We start from the raw sequence: 8,492 nt of genomic DNA, 5'->3' as shown, positions 1-8,492 counted from the left end.
CGGCTGGGGGTGGGGAGTGTGGTGGAGAAATGGGGAACAATACAAGTGAGCAACTTCAGGAAGTCATTGTGAAAGAAAGCTGGGAAGAGCTCCCTGGCCAAGTTAGCCGGGCGCTCTAACAAGTGCTTGCGCGGCCCGCGCCCCGGGCGGCGACTGTGGCGACAGCCTCTCGGTGGCCCCGGAGCGCTGCCAGCCCGGGCAGGACGCTCGGCCGCGGCGAAGCGGGAGACCCAGGCGAGCCCAGCGGGCAGAGGGAGCCCGGGCTCCGAGGTAGTTCTTCGCCCCTGAGGATCATTCTTGGCCCCCAAAGCGCGACGCACAAATCCACGTGAGTGTTTTCAAATTGATTTTCAATAGGAAAACTTGGGGGTAACTGGTGCATCTTACAAACAAAAGGAAAGAAAAAGAAAAGGCAGGAAAGAAAAGACAAGGCGGTAAGATTTCGTAATCCCTGGTGTCGCCCAGGTCCGCCTGTCCTGTCTGAAGCCAGTGAGAGCGTTGACTTTTGTCAAAGGCTTACCACTTCAGGCTGTGCCGGCAGGTGCAGAACCAGGCCGGCGCGGGACACTTCTGAGTACTCCCGCTGTCACCACGAAGAGAATGTTCTAGTCGCGGTCACATTAAATTTTGTATAGACTTTCAAAGCGGTATCACAGAAGCCGGCTTTTACAGCCATTCGTAAAGAGCTTTCCTTATGTCTGAGGTGAGAGCTTTTCGCTTGTACTATAAAATAAGTAGAGTCCGAATTTGCTTTCTGCAAAGTAGGAGTTATCCCGCCTTTGAAAATGTAGTACTTTTGCTGACTCCTTTAGCTCTGGGGTCACGAAATCGTCTTAGAAAACCCCTCAGAAATAATAGGGCGTCCGGTCACTCGCGACTGTGTTTGAACTGTAGTTTACGAATTCCTCAGGCATCGCAGGTGATTTCTAAGGACTCTCCTGAGGGTGTGATTGTTTTTCTTTCCAATTTGGAGGCCCCAGAGTATCGCATGTGGTGGGAGAAGACAGCGGTTCCACAGGGTCTGCTCAGGCAGAGCTTTCAAATGCAGTTTCCATTCTGTCTGGAGCCTGGAGACCACCCAGAGTGAATTTCCATGGGTGTGCTTTGGCCCAGGTTACCAGGTTTGAATTTCCCACTTTGCTGCAGACACTGCATTTCAGTTTTGCAGTACCCTGTTTTCAACTTCCCGAGACAAAATGGTGTTGAAGAAATGCCTCCATACTAGTCAAATCAACTTCTGTTAAAATAAGAACATTGATGCCAGTTGAAAATACTTAATATGGATAAGTTATTTTTTTTTTTTTTTTTTTTGAGCTTCATAGAAATGTGAATGCTTTTAAGGGTCAGCTCACTTTGGTTTTGAGTTGGGGGGGAGAGAAATCTGTAGGGAAGTGTCCCCAACCCACTTACATTTATTTCTTTGTTTGAAAATGTTGGATGAGGTTAATTGGACTCCTCTTGTATGTGGGATGTTTTAAAGTAACAATTAAAGTATTATTTACATTAGACTATGACAGAATTGTTTCAGAAACAGATCAGATTCTTTGGGTTATGGTTTAAAATTTAAAACAGGGACATGTATTTGCGGCAGGAAGATGCTCCTGCTTTTGCTGGTATCTTGTATATGACATGGTAAAGAAACGCCCTGTACACATATATAAAAACAATGATGTCACATTTTACAAATGGTCCCATTCTGGTTTGCTGGAATGTATCTGATTTCAAAATTTCTCATGAATGTGTGTTTACATCGTTTTTATATGGGGGAAAAAGAGTGCTGTGTGTTAAATGGGCATGTTGCCTTCCCCCTTTGTTTCACGGTGATCGTTGAAGGCAGGAGTTTGGAAACTTCGCAGTACTTGTTGGCTTAATTCATCAGTGTTTTAATTAAAGGATTGCATCTTAGGAAACGGCACATCCTCCACAATTCAGTAAAGCAATGGTAGCCACCATCAGTGGTGACCTAGGAGGCCCCAGGGCTATGATGGAAGTGTGGCTGTCTTATGCTTGTTATGTTGGACCCTTTGAGAAGTTTGTAAGTCTCCTAACAAGAAGGTAAACTGTGACTCTGTTTCCCTCTTCCTTTGAATTTTGTGTGTTTCAAATTTTGTTAATGCAATAACATGTTGTCAATGTAAGTGTTAACACTTATGAAATTTGAGAAATGTGTATATATATATATATATATATATGCGTGTGTATACACATACATATTTCAGAGTTATGTGTGTATTAATCAATGGAGGAAATAAATAGATTGCATATGTATGTGCACATGTGTGCATACACACACACACAACGGGGAGTAGAGAGGCATGGTGGCAGTGTGGCAAAGAGTTCTAATTCAAACAGACCTCACCTGATTAAGAAAGCTGCTTCTTTTTTTTCTTTCCTTCCACATTTTACTAAAATGAAATTTCCCTACTCTAATGGTAAATTCAGGCAGAAACAGTGTTATTGAACAGCATTTGGAGCGTTGGCTTCATGTGTGCTCCTGTAACGTAACTGCAGTTAATCAAGATTCATCAAGGACAGCATTGCTTCCTCTGATCTTTGGGATTCTGAAAACAACTTAGCTATGAAATAAGTAATGGGTTGTGAGGTCGTATTCTGAGGGCTCACAGAAAGTAACCCAAGACCCCAGGTCTCTGGAAAGCTTTGCCTCTGACACCTCTGTAGCTGAGGATGACAAGCGTTTGGGGCGTTGTGATCTCTACTTCTAGTCGCAGGTTTGCTGCAGCTCCTGCCAACCAAGTATCGCTCCCTGTCGGCTGTCCTAATTTCATATATACTTTATATAATCACACTGTTTTGTGGGAGAAAACATGAGATGTAAAAGCAACAAGTGACCCATCTCTGAGGCTTACAAGAGAAGAAACCGGAATCTACTTCACATCTTGCAATAGATCGTTTTATTCTGCTCGAAAAGGTATATACACATTCTGGGTCTCAGTCTTAGGAATGTTGAGTTTCAGAGGCTCAGCGTTTCTGTCTGTCTGTCTCTCTCTCTCTCTCCTTCTCTCTCTCTCTCTCTCTCACACACACACACACACACAAATAAAAATTCGGATGAGGAAGGAGGGAAGACATGCCTTTGTTAGGGACTTAGGACAGCCCAAACCAAAGTATAGCAACAGTGACAGGGCTATTTTGACTGACTGAACACGCTTGCTGGGTTCTTCCTACAGACCATAGCTTTATTAGATTTCTTTGCAGCTTAATGCTTTCATACCTTAGATTACATCTCTCGGCATTTATGAAGGCTCTTCAAAAGGTTCATGGAAAATGCATTATTATGAAAAACCTATGCATGTGCTTCCAATTTTTGGGGGGTACCAAAATAAACTCATACTTTAATTCCATTTTTCCATCAACTCTTCATAGTCCTCTCAAAAACCTTGGGATCTATTCAGGTCCTTAGATTTTAGGTGCCCTCCCTTTAACTAGCTTTCGTTTCACATCTTTGCACGTGTGGTGGTACGCTGACATCTATTTTTAACACATTATGAAACAGTAAGGGTGAAGTCCTGCAGGCTACTAGTGAAATACACCAACAGACAGAAGGTTTGCAGACAGTGCGTAGGTAGAGAAGCAGGCACCTGCTCCTGTTTTGGTGTGTGCCTGGTGTTACTCCCGAGAAGGGCCCAGAAGGGAGCAACCGAGGTCAAGGCCTAATCTGCAGACAACTGCTAGATTGTTTCGGTTGGCTTTTTCCTTCTCCTGGTTGACTGTGATAAATAGATGGATCCTCGCGATGTCGTCAGCTGACCACCTGGTGAAAAACTGTTAAGAGTAGTGAAAACCCCAAGTCACAGGTGTGGGGCCATTTGTCTTCCCCAACACAAGCCTGGCCCTATTTCCTTTCTCCCATGGCCATGTCTGCCTTTGGGGAACTCAACAATTCCTGTTGACTAAAAGAGCACCCTTTCCACCACAAGCCTGACAAATCAGACGTCCAAATAATTTCTGAACTCTTTCTGGTTAGAACAGGAAGCCCAGACTCCCTTCCTGTCTGTGTTTTCCTGAGAGAAAACCATCCTCCCTCCTTCTTTGCATATTTGGCAAATGGTCCCACCTTTCTCTGCGCCCCAGTGAAGTGTGAAGGCTGCAGTGGGACCTCCAAGGAGGAGAAGGAGGAGGAGGACAGGAGGCCCTGCCACCCAAGCCCAAGGGCCCTGCTGCGGCTGAGTCGGAGGGGCCTCCAGGTGGCCTTGAGGCCTCAAAGCCTGGATCTGCGTGCACAGTGCAACCCTCGTGGCCTCGGAGGCCCACCCCAGTGGTGAGTGTGGCGCTGGCAAGGGTCGGCACAGCTGCTGTGGCCCCCTCTGCTGCACTCTGCTGAGGCTCTGTCTCCTGTGCCTCTGTGGGCAGGGGCTGTCTGGGGTGATGGAGAGCACTGTTATGCCCCAGCTGCATGCTCGGCTTTCCGCTGGCCCCTTGCTCCCTGGTTTGATAGCTCGTGCCACAGGCCCCCGGCTTAACGAATTGCCGAAAACAGGCCCTAATTAGGGGAAAGTGCTTTCTGCAGTTTCTCATTCGAGTGTGCAGTGATTCATATTTCTTCAGCCATCAAGTCAGTGCTAGAGGAAATCTGACTCTCTTCCCGTCATTTTGACAGCCCGTGTTAACTGTGATGGGTGGATGGTCAGGTACAACCAGAGAGGTAGACAGTAGGAAGGAGGGACCCAAGGTGCCTGGTCTGTCTGCCTCCCTCCCACCCTCCTTCCTTCCCTTTTCCCCCTTTCTCCTCTCTGCTTCCCTCCTTTCCTTCTGTCATTTGTAGAGTTGTTGCTGACTATTCAAACAACCAAGAACCACATGCGGGGTTTTGAGTGGCCTGACACATATTGAAATAGATTTTTATGTTGCATTTTTGAGAACACACACTACAACCTACCCTCCAAGGCATTTTCTGCTCCTTTCAAACTCTGAAATCGAACAACATGGTTTGCTAAAGCTAGGAGTTCCATGGTAAATAGTAGAGTATCATGTTTTGTTTCTTTTTTTAGTATTATCAGCTTTTCATTGGCAAACTTGGGGCAAGTAAAATTCCACACAAGATGCCTCCCTAGACCTAATGTGGAAAATGTCTAATTTAGAATCTTTAGGAGAAAGGAGAATGAGGAGTTGACCTTTTGTAAGCTTTCTTCTGAGGCACTCTGACATGTGCTCCCCCCGCTTTTAATGGAAACTAGAGAGAGCCAGCGACCCCCCAGTGGGAACCCCACTTTCAGCCTGAAAAAGTGACCTTTTCCTTCTTCTTTGTGCTGAGTTTTACACAGGGCAGAAAACTAAAGTGATAGTCAAAGTGATTCAGTGTGAAAACTTAAATGGATAAATTCCATGTCCTACTTCGTTAAGTTAGAACCATACTACTAATTGTGTCAGGTTGTTGAAGATCAGGCCATTAATGACTATTTAAAAAGTGATCTGGAAAGTTCTAGTGCTTTTTCACTCTGAGCGTTTTCCTGCTTTGTATGAGGTTGTATATGTTGTCTGAATTTAAAGCCTCATCAAAGAGCAGAAACTTTTGTAAAAGAGATGAAATTGACTGAAAAAAAGATACTTACCATACATCATTGAAGACAAATCAACTCAATTTATTTAAAGGCTGCCGAAAAATCTGATTAGCGTGTATAAAACGAGTTTCCCTATACTTTGCCCTCTGATAGACCTAAGTGTTTTCTGCTAAATTACAAGAAAAGACGTGTTGATTTTTGTAGCTGTATGAATGAGGAAGTTGTAAGGTTCTGTGAGGTTTTACCAGTGACCCCACTCCCCGGCCTTGCAAGAGGACGTTGTCGTCTGTAGGGTAAGGATGATGGAATCAGATGAAAGGTCCTGGTTGGGCCTGATAGCACTCAGTATCTGTGGTGTTGGATGAACGTGTCAGGATGTGTCCAGGTCTGGGTTAGGACTCTGGTGATGTCCATCACAGAATAAAATGGAAACCTATACCTTGTTGACATGATCCAACTGAGAAAATAGTTCACATTATCAAATTATATTCTCTTCTGTCTTCTTTTGGTGTGCAGTCATTATTATAAAATAAGGACACAGTTTTTGTATGTTTATTCTTACTGTTACCTTCTTAGACACAGCTTACTGTGACTTCATTTGGACTGTTGGAAGTTGGCGTGAGCAAGGTGAATATGTTTAAAGCTATCAAGAAACCTGGCTATGATTTAAGGAGCCAAAGCTTTAAGTCCACCCTCCGTGTACTGTGAACATAGTTCAAAAAATATGAGCACACTAATTTGTGTAGGTTTTTTTTTTAAATTTCATCTCATTTTAATTGATGACCGTTGATAATTTTGTGATTTTTTTTTTTTTTTTTTTTTTTTTTTTTTTTTTTTTATGGGTGTTGTAAACAGAGCTGAGCTCAGAATTCCTGTCTTTGGGGAAAATTTCCTCTTGGTCAAGAAGTCATGTGGCCCTAACTCGGAGACAGCAGTCAGCATGTTGGTCCCTCTTCCTCTTCCCTGGAGCAAGCACGAAGACCCCACACTAAATATAGGCTGGGCCAAGGTGGCCTTTCACATTGGAAGGAAGGAGGCCAGTAGATATTTGTGTAACAGTAAATCCTGTAACGTTTGCTCTAGAGCAGATTTTCTCTCTGTGTTTATATCTAGGTTAGTAGATGTTGTTTTACCCCCAGCGAGACAGTAGAGACTATATCTAAATAAAGTGAAAAAAGTTTACAACACCCAGAAAAGTATCCTCAGTGGGCAAATCAATCAATAATGGCTTTGCAATTGCTTTAATAAATACCTATGTATGGATTAACAAACAATAGGATATTCCAGTAAGGATCTGCATAATTTCACTCATTTGAGCCTAAATAAATTATAGCTCTTGCCAAATAAGCTCACATAAACCCTTTTTGAAAGCCAAATGGTGTTGTATAAATTTTAATGTTACAGGTGCGTTTTAAGAAATTCTATTTTTTTTCTGCTCTGGACAGTTTTCATTTTGAGTTTCAGATTGTCCTCATAAAATGATTTACTTGTATGTTAAGGCAACTTCACTGCTAAGAAGTCAAGATAAGACCCTGTATTCCTTGTGATGCCATAGTGCCTTGCTGAGTTAAAAACAAATAGATTATAAATAAAGACATGTTAATTTTTGTAGCTACCAATTAGGATTGTAACTTTATATGTATCTCTTTTTTAAAAAATGAAAAAAATTGAAATAATAGAATCACAAAAATTGTACCTATGTTCTTCTGCTACTTTGTGGTAATGAATCACAGGACATTAGCATTTTGGGGACTATCCATGTAAACCATTATTTTGGGGCACTTTGTATATTTTTCAAGACGGAGATCTCATTATGTTGCAGTTTTGGTCTATGTATGAACATCTTCCAAAATCAGTAAGGGCAGAAGAGATGATTCTAAACTTAGATTTTTTTTTTTACTTAAGTGATGAAACATAAAGAACATTTATATTTGAGGAAGCTACTTAGGAAGTGACCGATGATAGTTCAAATACGAAGTGCTATAAAAGCATGTGTTACTTTTGCCTGTGTATGTTTCTCCTGTGGTTGCCCAATAAGCAGTAGTTACTCAGAGTAGCTTATGAGCAATGGTGTAGTAATACAGACAGGAAGCCTTTCATCTCCTTAAGGACAATATACACCTGGCTGTACAGACACCTGACCCTCCTAATGTTGAGACATTGTGGAGCAAGTTGACGTTCAGTTCTGGTCCTGTTATAGCAAACATTGGGAGCATAGAGAGCTACCTCCAACTCCATTTTCTCTATTCGGAAGACTTTTCAGGCCATCAGATGGCATGGAGGTTAAGGCAACTGGATCCCAAATGGCTGACTTCACGGTTTGAGTCCCAGACCGGACCACTTGAAAATCATGCCAGGTGACATGGGGGTCAAAGCACTGGACTCCCACATGAGTGACCATGATTCGAGTCCCAGACTGGCAGCTTGCTTTCCCACTTTCTCTCTCTCTCTTTCTCTTTGTCTCTCTCTGGGGAGTACATGTGCCCTATAGCAAATTTTAAAATAATAATAAGTAAATGAAACTAAATAATTCTTTTTTTTTAAGAAAAAGGGTAGAAAAATCATGCCAGGAGTCTGTTTCTCCAGTGAACACACTTGCCCTATAGCACAAACCTAAAAACATTAAAAATTAAAAAGAAGATTTTTCTAATACAATGTCTACTATCATATATATATATACATATATATATATATATATACACACACACACACACACACACACTCCTCACTTTGAGACAGGTGGCTCCATTGTGGCATTTAAAAATACTCTTGTGGTTCTTTTCCTCCTTCTGTATTAAATACCTCTTTCCTGAGAAGGTTTTCTAACAACATGGTTCTTAGCTATATTTTTAAAAGGCTTCCTCAGTTCCCTTTGACCCTTCCTCTTTTGCATATCAGTTCCTGCCCATAGGGAAAAAAAAAAAAAAAAAAAAAAAAAAAAAGGGGAAAATTGCACATCCGAGCTAATTTTCC

At 42.4% G+C, this 8,492-nt stretch overlaps 1 protein-coding gene across 18 annotated transcripts in view; it reads left to right on the top strand.

Moving 5' to 3' along the window:
* Window positions 1–6: 6 nt before the first annotated feature.
* IKZF1 (IKAROS family zinc finger 1) overlaps window positions 7–8,492 on the top strand; it is a 112,335-nt gene continuing 103,849 nt past the window's right edge. For 16 of the 18 annotated variants that reach the window (XM_027765642.1, XM_027765648.1, XM_027765647.1 and 13 more), the window contains exon 1: window positions 7–328. The gene's annotated coding sequence lies outside the window, so the exon portion shown is untranslated. Of the gene's footprint in view, window positions 329–4,029; window positions 4,280–8,492 lie in introns of those variants that run through there. The other 2 variants (XM_027765644.1, XM_014592965.2) reach the window with 2 other exon arrangements.

Source organism: Tupaia chinensis, unplaced genomic scaffold (assembly GCF_000334495.1).
Source record: "Tupaia chinensis unplaced genomic scaffold, TupChi_1.0 Scaffold139072_1, whole genome shotgun sequence".
NCBI lineage: Eukaryota > Metazoa > Chordata > Mammalia > Scandentia > Tupaiidae > Tupaia > Tupaia belangeri.
Note: the sequence above shows the minus strand (reverse complement) of the source record. Positions and strands in the feature narration are given on the sequence as shown.